At 51.1% G+C, this 16,766-nt stretch overlaps 1 long non-coding RNA gene across 1 annotated transcript; it reads left to right on the forward strand.

Moving 5' to 3' along the window:
• Window positions 1–387: 387 nt before the first annotated feature.
• LOC141730997 (uncharacterized) lies at window positions 388–16,058 on the forward strand. Its single transcript, XR_012582849.1, has 2 exons — window positions 388–2,638; window positions 15,690–16,058. It is a non-coding gene; the product is annotated as an uncharacterized LOC141730997 (long non-coding RNA).
• The last annotated feature ends 708 nt before the right edge of the window (window positions 16,059–16,766 follow it).

Consider the following 16,766-nt stretch of genomic DNA (forward strand, 5'->3'; position numbering starts at 1 on the left):
TGTCAGGAGGTGATCGCACAGCCATCCCTCCACTCTGGATGTTCTGCAGCTGGCAGCGGGGTCCCTGACATGCTGTCTGGAGCTGAACTGATGCTATTTACTCCTCCGATCTTCCTCAGTTGCCAGCCCCATCTTGCCCCTCAGCCCTTTGCCAGGCAGCTGGCAGAGTATCAGTGCTGGGGCTAGAGACGGGGCCAGTGGCTCGGCTGGCAGAGCTGGGCTGGGCTGGGCGGGGCGGGGCGGGGCTGGGCGGGGCTGGGCGGGGCTGGGCGGGGCTGGGCGGGGCTGGCAGGGCGGGGCAGGGCGGGGCTGGGCGGGGCGGGGCGGGGCGGGGCTGGGCTGGGCGGGGCTGGGCGGGGCGGGGCGGGGCTGGGCGGGGCGGGGCTGGCAGGGCTGGGCTGGCTGGTCCCCCGGAGCCAGCAGCCCCACGCTGCAGAGCCCCGATGGCCACCCAGCACTGCCAGCCCAGCAGTGGCTGTGGCTGCTGGGCTGAGCACTGGTGACGCTCTCTCCACCAGGGCCGTGGCCACTGGGCCTTGTGGGAGCGGTGCCAGCCTGGGAGGCAGAACACCTTGTTTATAATGAGCCATGCAGGTGAATGAATCCTTAGGACAGGAAGGCAGGGAATGCAACATAAAACTGTACAAAGGTTTCTAGAGAACCAGCAAGGTCTCCTGTAGGATGATAGATCTCTCTTTAAGTCATAGGAGGAAAGGCTCCTACAAAGAGTAATAAATTCATAAATTTCTCTAGTCACCAGGGTTATTTCCAACAAAAGAATTTATTGCCTGGCATACATTTCTCTGCTCACAATAATGAGATCTGGGCTCCAGCACATGACATTTATGACTGACATTATTTAAAAAAAAAAAAAAGGAAAAGACATACAGTCTTCGAGGAAAATATGTGGAACAAATCTGCCATTCACATGTACAGTATATTCATACTCCAAACACTGCAGGCTGAGCTGGGCTTCAGACAGGGAACCAGCAATACTTTGGTGGATGTTTTCCTGGGAAAATGTGCTGTGATGGGACTGCTGACCCTGGATGGTCTCCAGTCTGCTGCAAGCCTAGCCACCACCAGAAGTTCTGAAGGTGTCCTGGGCTCAGCCATGCCAGCAGCCAATGTGCAGGCTGTACACGGGGATGCTCAGTCCCATGTGCCGGATGCCAGCGTCAGCCAGTGGCGAAGGATGGGCGTGCTTCTCTGCAGGATGGTCACTTTTATGTTAGATTTGTAGGAAGAAAGCAAAAGCATTACTGCGCAGCAGGACTGGTTATGCAGCTCCAACCTGGGGTAGTGTTTACTCAATAAAACAGATGAAAACAGTGTCTGCAGCAGCAGTGAGCACAGCAGCAGCGGCAGCTGCAGGGCCGGGCCGAATTATGCAGATATGTCTGCTGGAGGAGGAACTCAGCCTACCTTTGTGTCTTGTAATGAAACTTTACACTTGCTCAGTGCATTTTAATTAACTCTCTGTGCCCCTCCTGCCTGTAGGAGGCATCCAAACGCTCTGCGTGGTGCTGGCGAGCTCGCGGCTTTCCGCAGTCTCTGTAGCGAGCGCTTCCAGAGCTGCCAGGGAAAACCTCATGCTCAGCCTCCCTCTGTAGCGAACGCTTGCGGAGCTGCCGGGGAAAGCCTTCATGCTCAGCCTCTCGCAGCCGCGGGCCGTGTGCCGGGAAGCGACTGCCCAGGGCGCAAACCGCCCGCGACCCTCCCAGCCTGGCTGCGGGCTGTAGGGAGCGTGCCCTCCGGGAGCTGGGTGCCAGCCGGGCATGGCAAAGGGAAAAGGCTGTGCCGGGAAAACCCGGGCTATGGGAGAAGGTCAAAATGTGACCCCACTCTGATCAGAGGGAAGATGCGACTGTCTGCTTTGGGGCTGGGGGCGATGAACAGGTGCTGGCAAAGCATGCAGTTACCCTGAGGTGTGACACGGGGCACCCCCTCTCAGCTTCCACTGTATGCAGAGGAGGTGACCCTCCTTGATCCAGTGTGGGCATGCAGGGAGTCCAGTCCCATGGGACACTCCAGATTTGACCTGCAAATGTGATTGTCAAATATGCTCACTGTGTTAATCCCTCGTGGACCTTGGTTATATGGACCTCAGTTATGCCAGGGAAAAAAACCTAGGAATTATACTGCAAAGTTGTTTGCAGGATAAATGCATCTAATAGAATAGGATTTATAAAATGCAGTGATGGAATTTGGTGTGATGACACCTCTCCAAGAGCACTTTGAATAGTGAAGGTAATACCTCCCCAGGGGGCACTGCATGCTCTACTTGTGCTCCAAAGGGATATTTTCTGGGAGTTAATCCTCTGATGGGAAGCCTGTCAATTATTGATACTTCATGTTTAGCTTTCCTACAAAGCTAGAAGTCTTCTGGAAACCTTTAGATTAGCAGAAAGATTGAATAATTGATATTACACAATTTATAGGATTTTGAAAAATTCACAGTGCAGGTTGTCTGGGGAGGAGCCTAATTAAGGTGCAATTCAGCCAATCCACCTCCCTCCTTGTTCTCCACCGCAATCTGGGAAGCAGCAGGTACACAGGGAACACACGGCATTTGCATTGCAGAAAGAGTGAGCAGAGTGACAACACTTCATTTGCATTTTTACTGAGCAGCATAGAGGTAAGGAGAAGAATAAGGCAAATATCCCAGACAGCCCAGACCACAGCATGAGGTGCTCCCTACATGGGGTAGGTGTCTCAGAGCCCACTTGCAGGCTGCCAAGGAGACGCCGTCCTGCTGCAGGTGGTGGGATGCTGCACTCTGGACCGGGCTGTGTGCATGCAGAGAGGTGAGGATGGGATCACCCCTGAACTGCGCTGACACTGGACAAGAGTTGTGTCTCTGCACCCACTCTGGGAAGAGGTCTGTGGCATTGGTGCTGGGCATGGCATCACTCTGCATGCTGAGGGAGCCCAGGGGTCAGCTGGCAGCCACTGGGCTGTCCAATACTGGCCCTGCACATCACTGTTCTGCCTTTTCCTACTTCTGAGCCTGGTATTTATTGCTTGATCCTTTAATTCAGCTCAGCAAACAAGCTAAGTCTGGTTTCCTCTTCATTAATCTTCATGGCACGCATGATCTCGCTGTGAGCACCAGTGCTGAAGACAGAACTGTTTAGGGTGGGGGGCACTCACAGAGCACCTGCCAGGCAGCACCACTCCGAGGCAGGGACTCTTCCGCTTGTTGCCAAAAGCCACATGTGCCAGAGGAAATCTGCTTTGCAGGACATGCTGGATCCCCCTGAAAGAGCCCTGCAAAAGCCATATGGGTGGGCATTGTGGCCCCTTCCAGAGGGTTCCTGTTCCCAAGGTATTGGGGCAGACCCTGGCAGTGCTGACAGGAATGTTTCCTCCATGGTCAGAGAGGCCAGAGCTGCCTGGTGTCTACAGAGTGCTTCTGCCAGTTCCTGGACAGGTGCTGCCAAAACAGAACAGATGGGATGCTCCAGGGTGACCCACAGAGCATCCTGGGACAGAGCCCAGGAGGCATCAGCCTTCCCGGCCCCCAGAAACCCCTCGCCCCAGGCACAGCTGTGGCGCCTTTGAAGAGGAGCCCCGGAGCAGGTTACTATAGTTACTGCAGGCTCAGGGTAACAAGCACAGAGATATTTAAAAATTGATTGTTCTAGCAACAGCTCATCCATGTTTGGCAACATCAGGCACATGATGTCAGCTCACTGCGCTGGGCTGCAGCCTCTGATATCCCTGTCTGGGAATTGCTGATGTGCAGGGAGTGCCTGCTCCTTGGAGACCTGCACAGTGGTCTGTCAGTGCTGTGAGCAGGGGAGGCTGGAGGTGCTGGTGGGCTGGATTGTTGGGAGAGCTGTGCTGCAGCGCTGAGCCTGGCGCAGGGACTGTGACTGCTGCCAGTGTGTGTGTGAGGAAAAGGCTTTTTATCCTCTCTTAATACATCACCAGTACTGACTACAAATGGATACTCCAGCAGCTCTTAGGGCTTTACAAGGCAGCTGCCTCCTGCAGATGTGGCCTTGTGTCCGCCTGCCCATAGGGCCAGCAGCTCCCTCTGCCCACTGGCTGCCCCATGTCCTGGGAGCCAGCAGCGCCCTGTGCCTGCCGGGCTGGGCCCTTCCTGGGCACTGCAGTGGGGTGCCAGGGTTCTGCTGACGGGGCTTGCCAGGCCCAGGAGCAGCTGGGCAGTGCAGGGGACAAACAGCCCTGGGAATGGCCCCTCAGCACAGCCTGGCCAGGCCCTCTGCTGGAGGGTCCCTGGGGAGGGGTTGCAGGCAGCAATAGTTTAGCACTAGTGTGGATGCTGAAGAGCACTTCAGAGCTCTTTCTAGGGCAGGGAAAGACTGGCTGAAAGAACAACCAATACTGCATTTGTTTTGTGTGTAGGAAATGGCTGCCACAGCATTACGAATTTAATGTATAAAGTGTTTTTTCATTCCATGTAAAGTGTTTTATATTTCATGTGAATTAGCCCAGGAGCTTGTCCCACCCAGTGCTTCTTGCAGAGCTGAGGGCTGGTTCCCTCGGCACTGGGCACTGTTGCTAGGTGTAGGGAAAAGCTCCAGTATTTGCTGTGTCTTCTTTTCCAGATGCCAGCACTGACCGCTGACAATGGGGCTCCAGGCAGGTGTCACCTGGAGACAAACAGCTCTCACTGGGCAGATCTGATTTGCTTCACATTGTGGCAGCAGTGGCACCAAGTGTGTGGGACATGGCTTTCTCACAGGAGCAGGGGACCAGTTGTTTATGAGGTCTCATTGGCTTCAGGGGTTTTTTTCTGTTCTTTCTTACATGAGACAAGAGGAGCACAGAGAGATGGGGTCAGTGCTGGTGCTTAGTGCACACTGAGAGGAGATGAATGCAGGAGACTGTGCTGCTGGAGGCACGAGAAGCCACAGAAGCTCCCAGTGACAGGGGTGGACCAGCACCAGTGCTATCTGATGTGTGAGTCACACAGAGCCTGGAGAGGAGAAATGCTTCAATCATTTGTATTTTATGAGTGAGGGGGTTAATTGCTCTGGTGGTAAAGACAGGCATTGGCATGACAATTTGATTAGAAAGGAACTCTGGTTCTCAAAAAGATGTAACCAGAGGCAGAGGTTCTCTCTGAAGCAGCAGTTTTTGCCCCAAAGGCTGCATTTCCTGTTGTGAGCCAACTGGGGAGAGCTTTGGTATGATTTCATGCACCAGTTGGTCTATCTTATCTAAGTTGCTACTTGTGCTTATAAATCCCTGGGAAGGGGTGATAGGATCTCAAGGCGTTCCTGTCTGTGCAGTAAGAAGTTTGAAAAGATATATTAACAAGGTTATTTAATTGCTGTGTATCAATGCCAGGAGCTTGGTTAATACACAAGAAGATTTAGAATTGCTGCTTTATGAGAGTCCATTGCAACCATTTGCTGTGTCTGAGACTTGCTGGGAAAGTTAACTGAAAAGTTACATGGGAAAACCTCTATCCAGAAAGCTGTTGGAAGGGACTGGGAGGCAAAGATGGTGGCAGATCCATCTCAGCTGAAGCGCTCTTGGGTCAGTGGTGCCGTGTGTTCTCGTGTGTAGGGATGAGCTGGGGAGGTGGCTGATGTCTGCTGTGGAAAACAGAACGTGTGATGGAGGAGGAGGATAGCTCCATGTGGATCTATGGCAAGAGGACAAAAGACCAGGTTTACATAGGATATTTTGCTTGGAGTCATGTGAGTGGAGGGCCCATGCTACCAGAACTAAAATGACCCCATGTTTCCAAACCCATACATGACAAGTACCCAGTTTTGAGTTGCATCCAGGAGTTCTGTGCTAGCCCTTGTTTTCCACAAGGAAAAGCAGCTGTTAACCCTTTGTTAACCTTGTTAGCCCTTCTGCAGCAAAGACATGGTCCCTGAACCAGACCTTCCAGGCAGCTTTGAAGGGAGATCTGGGGGGTGTGAGGACTCATCTTATTTCTTTTACATGAACACAATAAAATCTAAGTAGTCACCCCCTCACAGACACAGGACAGGATAGGTTGAAGCTGAAGTTTACCAGGGGCTGGTGTGGCTGGAGCAGAGTGCCTGGGTCTGCCAGCTGTGCTAAGGTGGCAGCTGATGTCTGAGAGAAGAGTTGAGCAGAGCTATGAGATTATGGAGAATGAGTTCATGCTGTGGGGCAGCAGCCTGCAGGAAAGGATCTCATTCCTTGTCAGAGACAGGCTGTGGAAGCAGCTTCCTTCAGCCTGTACTTAGGGGACAGAGCTCAGGTAGTAGACACTGTGTCTGGAGGACAAAGGTCTCTCTAACTAGATGCAGTTGAACACAGACAAGTTTAGATTAGAGAGACACAGTGGGAACTGAATGTAATTAAGCACTGGAACAATGGACCTCAGGTCTCTTCCTCATTAGAAATGCTGGCTGTGAAGATCAAATGTTTTCTTTCTAAAAGAACCTTCTGGTTGCTCAAACTGGAGTTAATCCAGAGTAGTCTGAAGGCTTGTGCTGGGCACAAGGTCATCCTGGATGATCATCACCTCTGTGTCCTGCTCAGGTGAGACCCCACCTGCTGCATCCAGGTCTGGCACCCAGCACAGGAAGGATATGGAGCTGTTGGAACAAGTCCTCAGGAGGCCAGCAAGGCAAGGAATAGAACACCTCTCCTATAAGGAAAGGCTGAGGGAATTTGGGGTTGTTCAGCTTGGAAAAGAGAAGGCTTTGGGATGACGTAATTATGGCCTTCCAGGACCTGAAGGGAGCTGACAAAAAATATTGGAGAGAGGCTTATTACAAGAGCATGTAGTAACAGGACCAGAGGGAGTGGCTTCAAACTATCAGAGAGTAGGTTTAGATTAGATATTAGGAAGAAAATCTTCCCCGTGAGGGAAGAAAAGCTGCAGCTGTTGCCCAGAGCAGCTGTGGATGTCCCATTCCTCTGAGGGTTCAAGGTCAGGTTGGATGGGGCTTGGAGCAACCTGGTCTAATGGAAGGTTCCCTGCCAACGGCCAGGGATTGCAACTAGTTGAGCTTTAAGGTCCCTTCCAACTCAAGGCATCCAATGTTTCTATGATCAGGTCCCTGCTGGCCTTGTTGCCCACGATGTGTTTGGGTGTGGGATGGCTCTGCCATCAGCCTGGCAAGGCCGGGGAGCGTGGCTCCGGATGGGCAGCTGCGGCACATGGGCAGTGTCGGGACGAGATGTCTGGGGAAACACAGTGGGCTGGGTGATGGGCTGGCAGGGATGGAGTGGGCAATGGGTGAGGGCAGGTGACAGGTCAGACCAGGTGTGAGGTTCTTTAAGCGTTGCAAAGACCGAGGAGCAGAGCAGCTGGTCTGGGGACTGCAGTGTCTGCTTGTGTGTGCTTCTCGGGCAGCTGCTCTTCCTTAGCAAAAACATGCTCTCAAAGAGCTCCTCTCAAAGAAGACTCTGAGACTTCACTTCACATGGCATTCTTTGTTGATTTTATTTTTCCTTCAGCAATTCTTTTTGGGGAGAAATCAAAGTGCCAACACTGACTTGCTCAATAAGCCCAAAGCCATGTGGTGAATTGTGGTTTCATTGACCTGAGCAACATGCCTTGAATGCCTGGGCTTTAAACCATACAGTGTGCAGGTTCAGTGTCCAGGAACAAGGAGGGACGAGGCAGTGTTGTTGCTACTCAGCTCTTTCAGTCAAGGTGAGCAGTGTGCAGCCTTGGGCACTCCTGGATGGGAGGTTTCCACGTGCACTCCTGCTGCCTCAGGCACATCCTGGAATGGCTGAAGCTGTGGGCTGACCTGGTGCCTCCAAGGGAACAGTCCAGCACCTTCCCCTCATCTCTGCCAGTCGCCAACATCTCTTTTGATAGTCCTTTTGTACATCTTTGTCAGTATTTTTACATGGTGCCTTTTCACTCGCCTTGGTTTGTGAAAGCCTTTCAGGCAAAGGCTCAGTACCAGCCTGTGGCACTGCCCTCTGAACCAGTGCATGCCTGTGCCTGCTCCTCTAGCTCTGGCAGGAGTAGAGGCAGGTAGGCTCATAGGGCCCTTAAACACATTTCTGTTACTCTAGAGCCTGGTTTAGTATTTTGTGCATTTTCCTTCCCTGTAGGTAAATGCAGACATCTAGGTCAGCAAAGCTATCCTGCTCCAGCCCTTGTACAACATCTGCTTTCTTACCACTTGGCAAAAACTTCCTCTCCTTTTCTCTCCTACATGCAGCTCTTCATCCTGAACAGCTCATGTACTTTTGGTTCTGGCAATGCTTCACACCTGGTCCATGCTCTGTCTCTGCCCAGGTTTTGTGAGTGGTGACTCCTATGATGAGTTAAATATTTGATCCCTGAAAGCACAGTTGCTCCAGGAGATAAATCAGCTCCGTAGCAAAGTCAAGGAACAGGATGGTTCTTCTCTGCCTGATTCTCCTGCTATGCTAGAACAGTTAACTGTGCTGGCCACATCTGGGTGCCATGGTCCTGGCCTTGCTCTGCAGAGTGGGAACACAACGCAAGCCCCAAGTGCTGATGGAGCACATTCTTTCTCCACTTGAGCTGCTGACTTTTAGCATGGGCCTGTGTAGAGACAGATCAGCAAGGATTGCTTTACATTGACAAAGTATGGTGCCCTGTGTAAATGGCTTTTTTCCAGACTAAATAAGTCCTTTTGTCAGATTTTCCTCCTGTATAATCTCCCACTCTGTTCTTTTTTTGACCTGTATTATTCAAGCTCCAATTCAATCCTACCTTTGTGTAAATCAGGTGACCAGACACTCTCCTGTGCTGATTCATGGCTGGCACCACGGCACCCTCTGACAGATGTAAGATGTTTCTCTGTGCAGAAGCCCAGCTCTTGCTGACCTTCCAAGCAGCACGTGTGGATCAGGATACAGACAGAGGTGTTGAGTTAGACCCGTACAGTGACTCCTGTGCCATGCTGCCTTTTGCAGTGGCATTTAAGCAGCTTGTAGTATCAGTTTTTATTTCCTATACCTCCATGTAAAACTTCTTATTGCTGATAACTTGTGATGTGTTCAAAGATCTTTGCCTTTTCCTGGAGCTGGACAAGTGGATCCAGACAGCAGAATTTTCATCAGGAACAGGCAGTTACAGGGCCCCTGTGGTGGTGCCTCCACTCTGGCTCTTGCCAGCCCTGCACAGGTGTCTCCTCCCAGCCTGGGCTGACAGTTCCAGTTCCCTTCTGCTTCCCTGGAAAGGAGCTGTCACTGCCTGCACTGAGCAGGACCCCCCAAATGCTGAAGATGCTTTGAACATGAATCGGCCCTTTGAAATTCTTTTGGGGGAGGGAGGGAGGAGCTGGATGGAGATCTGAGGCACAGAGGGCACTGCCTATAGCAGCTTGTGCAGCCTGCTGTCCAGAGAATGCCACAGTGCCAGGCGCGCCATAGTGCCACAACCTGCATTTGGAGACAGACAAGGACAGCAGCCCAGGCAGTGACACTGGTCTATAACGTCTGCTATGCACTGAGAAAGACACTTGGTGTCACGTCCCACAGCCTGGAGGGAGCCCACTCTGCTGGGCAACAGGCTGGCCGCTAGCTCTGCGGAGCTTTGTCACTTGTGGGTGCATTGGGGGCATCAGAGAGGTGTAGGATAGGAGGAAAAAGGGTCCCATGTGCTGTGGGGGAAGGCTGCATTTCCATGGAGACCACTGCCCATTGCCAGAACCCTGTCAGGGGTCTGGATACAGCACAGGCCTCATGGCATGGAGACGTCCCTGGGACTGGCATGGAAGCAAAGAGCAGAAATGGAACCTGTGACCAGACTCAGGTACTCCTGCTGATGGGCTTCTTGCAAGGGTGTGAGCCTGATCCTTCAGAAAGACTTTGTTTCCTCAAGGGCTGGTCTTGGGCAGCTCCCTGCTGCTTAGCTGGGAGCAGGGAAGAGGAGCTCTTGGAGCACTGGTTTGATTTCTGCAGCCTGTGTGAAGTGATGTTTGGATGGTTTCTGTTTGTGTTGTCATTAGGACTTATATGGAAGAAAAAAACCCCTTGTGCCTGTAACTGGAAGGTAAAAGCTAACAGCTGGTCTCAACTATTATTATACATGCCAGAAGCAGTAATGATTAAAGGGACGGTACTGTGAGGTAAAGAGATGCCATCCTGGAGCCAGATGACTGGGTGATACAATTAAGATAAAGAAATCACATGTTGTTGGCAATAGGGAAGCAGGAGTGATGAAATGTGTGATTGGGAAGTGTGGGAACAAGATGAAATTAAAGAAAAATCACAATATGGAGCAGAAAATGAGCAGGACTAGGAACAAGAGACGCAGTTGTTGAGAAGATAAGAAGAGCAGAAATAAATTGAGAGCAAACATGCTTGGAGTAGAAGTGAGGACATACAAAAAGAAATCTTTCCAAAAAACTCCATAAAAAATAAGTCGGTGTGCTAAAATGAGAACACTGCAGTCTATAGGAAATGACAACATTAAACTGTTGGCTTCTACAGTCAGTGCTTGGAGAAGGATGGAGGAAACCCCTGAGAGGCTGAGCTGTGCTGTGGGAGACTGTGCACAGAGCGAGCGGTGCCGCTGCTGCAGCTCTCAGGAATGGCCTGAGGGGTTCGTCAGCAGCGAGGGAGCCTCCAGCGAGGCACGGGCATGCCGAGGTGCCGGGGACAGGGAGCAGCGGCGGGAGCGGTGCGCGGGCGGGCGCTCGCAGCTCCGGCACACGCGCTCGCACCGGGAAGGAGCCCGGGGCTTTGCGGAGGAGCGTTCAACCGGGTGAATGAATGCGTGCTGCTGAGCTGGCCTGGAGGGGCTGCAGAGCAGTGCCCGGGGTCCGTGGCTGTGGCCGCAAGCTGTGTTACAGCCCGAGAGAGCTGTGGAGGGTTGGGGTCTGTCCCTGCAGCCCAAAACACGCAGAGGTCAGTGGCGCAGCTATGCAGTTACGCACCATCAGGGAACGACTTGCCGTGCCATGGAGCGTCTGAAAGCAAAGTGAAAACATCAGAGGGGGTGATGGCGCATGGGGTGGCTGGGAGGGAGGTGCCTGAACCCTCTGGCAGAGCCATTTGCCTGCGCAGCTCCTCCCTTCAGTGCTCCCAGCGACCTGAGCTCGGCGGCAGCTGAGCAGGAGCAGCAGCCGAACTGCAGCAGTGGGACTCGGCTGCACACAGGGCCGGGGCACACTCAGAGCCGCCGTGCCAGGAGCCCCAGGGCTCTCCAGCAGTGTGAGGTCCCACTGCAGGCGTTTTGGGGCGCTGAAGGCCGGAGCGGCCGGCCGGGGATGAGTGCTGTTAACGGGATGTGGCTGCACGGAGTGTCCTCCCTCCAGCCGAGGGTCTCGCATGGCCCCTGGCCGTGTGGCAGCTGGCAAGAGCTGTGCTCCCACAGGGAGCTGCTTCTGCCCCACACAGAAGGGAGATGAAGCGAGCACATTATTGGAAAATTGTTTTGTTTAATATAGGAAATTGGGAGGCCTACTAAACCCTAGTGGGGATGAGGGCAGAGCCTACATGCTTATAAGCCTTGTAACTCTGGCCTGAGTCATGTAGATGAGAGTCTGAACAGTCCCTGGGGCACAATTAAGATAGGAAAGTAGCCTGCGCTGATACAGAAAGTCCACGTTCTGCATAGAAGGGAGAACTAAAAAGCAGGTATACATACTTAAGTATTTATATATTCTGCTTTTGATATATGAAATATGTGGCAAGGCAACATTTTTGCAGGAAAGGATGTGGGTGTGACGATGCCAAGAAGCAAAGCCTTATTTTAGGACACATTAACATGAGTTTGCCTGTATGGGCCCAGGTATAAACATTCCTTCTGCATGTAATATCAGAGATTAAAAATATTTTAAATCTTAAAAATAATGTAATATATATTTCTTCTAAGAAAAAATACAGAGAAGTTGGTGAAGTACTGAAAAATTTTGAAGGAGACGCTAAGATCCAAAATATATGACTCATAAGGAAAGCCTGAAAGAATTGAGTGTTGTTGACCTGAAATGGGAAAGTAAGAGGTGGGGAAATGACAGTCTTCAAACAGAGGAAAGGTTGTTGCACAAAGGACAGCATTCAGTTGTTTTCTGCCCTTCTTAGGCCTAAATTTCCATGATTTTGAAAACCCCCAGTACTGGTTTTTTGCAAATGAGGTTATAGATGAGGACAAACAATAATCAGTTTCTCTGAGTGTGCCATGGGAGATGCCTGCTCCTTCCAAAAGCATTTGTTACAGCATGGGGAAACCCTAATGCAGGGGCGCTGTGGCTGAGCCAGCTGTGGCCGGTCGGGCTGGGGTCCAGAGCTGGACCCTGTGCCAGGATGGCACACATCTGCATGGGGGCCTTGGTAGCCAAAGCTAGAATGAAGGTCTCCTGGAGAAGTTTTTGCTTCAGATTACTTTAAAGCTCTTTAAGCAGTATCCTCATGCTTTTTGTGGGTACAGGTATCATTATTTCATTATGCTTTCATGTGAAGTGTGAAAACTATCTTTACCAATCCTCTTAAATTAGTTAAATATAATATTCAGGGAGACAGGAGATAGCGAAATGTTAATTGAAACTGGAGAGGTGTTTATAGGGTGATAGAGTGTGGCCAGCTGTGACTGAAATTAATGTTCAGGGTCCTTGATAGTGATTCATATTCTAGAGTTTATTAAATATTTTCAACAGCAGTCAAAGCCACGTGGTGTAGCCTGCTACACTTGTGAGAGCCCTTGGTGCAGGTCCATGGAGCTGTCAGGGAGCAGGTCATGCAGGATGGTTTTCCCTGGCCTGCTCCCCCGGGCTGCTCTGAGGATGCCCGTGAGTGTCTGCAGGCCTGTCAGAGCCTGTGCGCCTCCTTGGGCCAGAGCATGTCTGTCACATCCCCCCTCCATGTGTGCGCTCTCCGTGTACAGCTGGAGGCAGAGCTCTTTCCCAGATAAAGGGTCAGTGCTGCTGGGCATGCTGCACTGCACACAGGCTGCTCCACAGCGTGGCTGGGCATCCCTGAGCTTGCTCAGGAGCTGCTGAGCTGGGCAAGGCAAGTCCTAGGAATGGGATCTGTGGCTCATTATCAGCTGCTCATCAGTAAAGACAACCCAAGCCTTTACCTCTGCTTTCCCATGCAGTTACAGAGCAAGGAGCTCTGTCCCTGGCTGCAGGGCTCATCATTGCCTGGGGACACTGAGTCTGCATGGGGAGCAGTGTCCTTCCTGGACACTGGGAGGCAGGCTGGGCAGGTGTGTGCGGGCAGGCAGTGCCCTCACCTAGGAAGATGTCCAGCTCTTGTAGGAAATTGGTGACTATAGCTGAAGTACTTCTTTTACCTTGCACTCACTCAGCTCTGTTGCGCTGCTGCTTTCGTCCATGTGAGCCATCCCCCTGTTACCAGCAAGCCCTGTTACCTCAGAGCCATCCCCGTTACCAGCAAGCGCTGTTAGAGCCATCCCCTGTTACCAGCAAGCCCTGTTAGCTCAGAGCCATCCCCACCAGTTCACTGCTGCAGCCATTTGCAGTCATGTGAACTCCCTGGGAAGGGAGAGAAAACACAGCTTAGCAGGGATAAGTGATGGTGACATGTTACAGGTGACAGGCTCAGCACTTTTGCAAACCTTCTGCTTGCCAAAGGCAGCAGAAAACATTTGAAACTATTGAATACTGCAGCCAATAAGAAGATGCAGTAATTTATTGATGTTTCTAGCTTGCCTTTATTCCTTTCATCTATCTTTGTGCCTGCACTGGAAGGCTGAAATAATGAATGTTGCTGTTTTTTTAATGAAGTTAGGTAAGCTGTTCACCTTTGGCTAGGAGGGCCTGAGCTCTTGTTATAGGGTGCTGACAGTAGCAGAGGCCATGAAGGAGCCATCCTTTGCTCTTCCTGGATGTGTCCCTCCTGTGGGAGGGAGCGGTGCTGGACACGAGTGGGCTGACCAGCCTTGCAGGGCTCTTGCTGCAGGATGTTCATCCCTGTGGGGCTCTCAGTTTCTGTTGTGCATGCGGCAGAAATCCCTGCCTGTGCTGGAAAACCTAGCAGCTCCCAGATGCCCACCATCTACAGGGATTGGACTTTTCTGCTCTGAAATACCAAAGGTGTTCAGGCTCTGCATGTCTTTTCTTCTTTATGACAAGGCTTTGGGCTCAGATCTCATTGTCTGTGCATTTAGGGCTGTGCAGTCTTGTGCTTCCAGCATATGCCATTTCCCACAGCTCCTGAACCCGACAAAATGATTCTGCATAATCCCATTGGCAGCTCGTTAAGCCATCAGCACATCCCATCACTGTGGAGAGAGCCAGGTCCACTGGAGGAGAGAGTGCTAAAGGAGAAACCAATCTCCATGGAGCACCACCCCTGATGATGCTGAGTGGACTCCTGCCTGATCAATTCCCACTGTGAACTCATCCCTGGCAGGAGCTGCCAGGCCATGGAAACTTGCTGCTATTTGTGCTGCTTTTCCTCCTTTGTAACAGATGCTGCTGTGCCACTCGCCATGCGAGGCCCATCTGGTCTCTCTTAATACTGTGATGCTTGTTTCCAAGGCTGTGGACTGTCCTGCTTGGGCTATGCCTGGTTCATTTTCTTAAAAGCATCGCAATGAATTATCCTTGTCTTGCCAGTAAATCAGGAGGTCCTCAGTGGGAAGAGGGAGCATGAGCTTGTTGTGCCAGGGATTCCCGTCCTTCCAAATTTCCAGGTACAGGTGGAGTATCTGCCTCCCTCGATAATGTCCACAACCCTGGATCTTTGACTGGCAAAGCTTTTTCTTTCATGAAGCATTTACATTATCTGAATTTGAATTATTTTGCTACTAATATTGCAACAGTAAGCACAGACAAAAGGAGTCATCAGCAATCCTCAAATTCCAAGGCACTTGTCACTCACTATAATATTTGAAGATCAGTTAACAATAGTCCTCAGAAATCAGTAACTATTTTCGGTGTTCCTTGTGAACTTGCAAGTACTAATGCCAACTGCTACCTGGTCCCAAGAGCGCCAGGAACAACAGGAATGTCTCCAGTGCTGTCCTAGACTGAGTGAATGGGGAGTCTCCTCTGAGTTTATTGTGAAGGCAACTGTCTGCAGACAAGGCAGACTACTGAAAATGTAACTTTTCAAATGTGTGGAAATGAGGTCTACTGATTATTTCGTTGCAGAGAATGGGAGACATTTAAAATACTTTTAGGAGAAGTCTTAGTCTGGATCTGAGTGCTGCCTCATGGATCGAGGTCAGCTGGTGTAAGCTGTGCAAATGTTCCAAGCCTCTTGAGCTTAGGAAGGAATTTAGAAGACTTTGAAATGCTCTTGATCTTCAGAAGGACATCTGCAGCTAATGGTCTGTGCGAGCACACCAAGAGCTGCAAAGTTATACCAATGCTGTCTTGAGCCAGCTCAGTCCCATAGGCTCCCAGGACCCTTTAATACAAGTTCAGAGACTAGCAAGTTGTAAAAAATGCACTCTTGTGCCAATAGCCGATAATCTAGTGCTGGTTAAGTCAGGTGTAAAATGTCATACTGGGGCTTTAACTATGGTGTTTGACTGCTTGCTGAAGTATGGCACACAGTATTACAAGGATTTCAGTAAAAAGGTAAGTGGGCAGAAACTCCAAGCTCTTTGCTGTACAACTCAAGGTTTATTTTGTAATTGTATCTAAATAGAAAAATATCTGCTTATTAGATATGCAGAGTAGCAGAATAGTAAGCCAAATTGTTTTAATACCAAACCTAATAAGCAGAAAAAAAAAAAAAGAAAGCTTTGCTGTGAATTCAGGATTGATATTGGTTTTTAGGAACAGCTTTTTCATCTGTCTCTCTTCTCTCATTAGCTGATGGTGCCAGGAAGTTCTGTGCTAATGAATGGCTACAAAGTTCTCTGCAAGCCCTTCAGATGAAACACCCACAGGAGCAAGCGAAGGGTGCAGTCACCTCTCAAAGGACGCTGTGTGCTGCCAGCCAGGACCCGAAGGCTTTGCTATGCTGGATTCAGATCAGATACAGAGCTATGGGTATTTCTCCTGGGGATGGGGCAAGGTTTTGCCTTCAGTCCTGGAAGTTGTGGGTCTAGCACTCAATGGAGCCACACCAACGTCCTGGTCCCTGTCTCTGGGACGCAGATGCATTTACTTGGCACAAACCCTTCACAGCATCAGTACAGGAGGAGAAGCCTCTGATCTGACTCAACTCAGCCTCCAAGTCCCTGTCTGCAGTACACACCTGCTGCTGAATCTGGCACTGGAGCTGCTCAGTGTCCCTTGGCCTCCCTCCACCCACGCAGCCGACAGCGCCCTGCTCCTCAGGCAGGACTCGCTTGCAATCCCCTCTCACTCTGGAGCCCAGAAGTGAAGCAGAAGCTATGAAAGCCAGGCTGGGGTCTGTCTCACTTTGGACCTTTTGCTCTGCCTGGAGGTGGTGGAATCCATGCCCAGCTCCGTCTGAGGCAAGAGCAGATGCCTTTGTGACAGCCTCAGCAGGTGTCCTGAGCAAGCTGGGAGCAGTTTCTGTGTGGCAGCCCTATCAAGGCTGTGGCAGTTTTGTTCCTGTCCCGATGGGTTGCTCTGGTGAGATGCCACAGCATGGTGGGACATGCTGGCTGCCAAGGACAGGGATGTGCTGTGACAGAGATGTCTCCTCAATTCCCCCAAATTTGAAAGTGGTGCTTTATTAACTAAGGAGAGCAATAAAATGCACAGAGTCGTTGTTCTGAGCACAGTCCATGACAGAAAGACAAACTGGACAACGAATAGGTTACATGAATGGCAAGTGTAGGTGACAAACTGACACTGTGACACAGCAGAGTTGCAGCAAACAGATCATGGGTGGCTCCTGACAGAGCACATTGTCAGTGTCTCTGACAGGGGGACAATGGCCATTCCCCCCTGTGAAATGGGAATGACAAGGTGTTT

This window comes from Zonotrichia albicollis, chromosome 16 (genome assembly GCF_047830755.1).
Source record: "Zonotrichia albicollis isolate bZonAlb1 chromosome 16, bZonAlb1.hap1, whole genome shotgun sequence".
In the NCBI taxonomy this organism is placed as follows: Eukaryota; Metazoa; Chordata; class Aves; order Passeriformes; family Passerellidae; genus Zonotrichia; species Zonotrichia albicollis.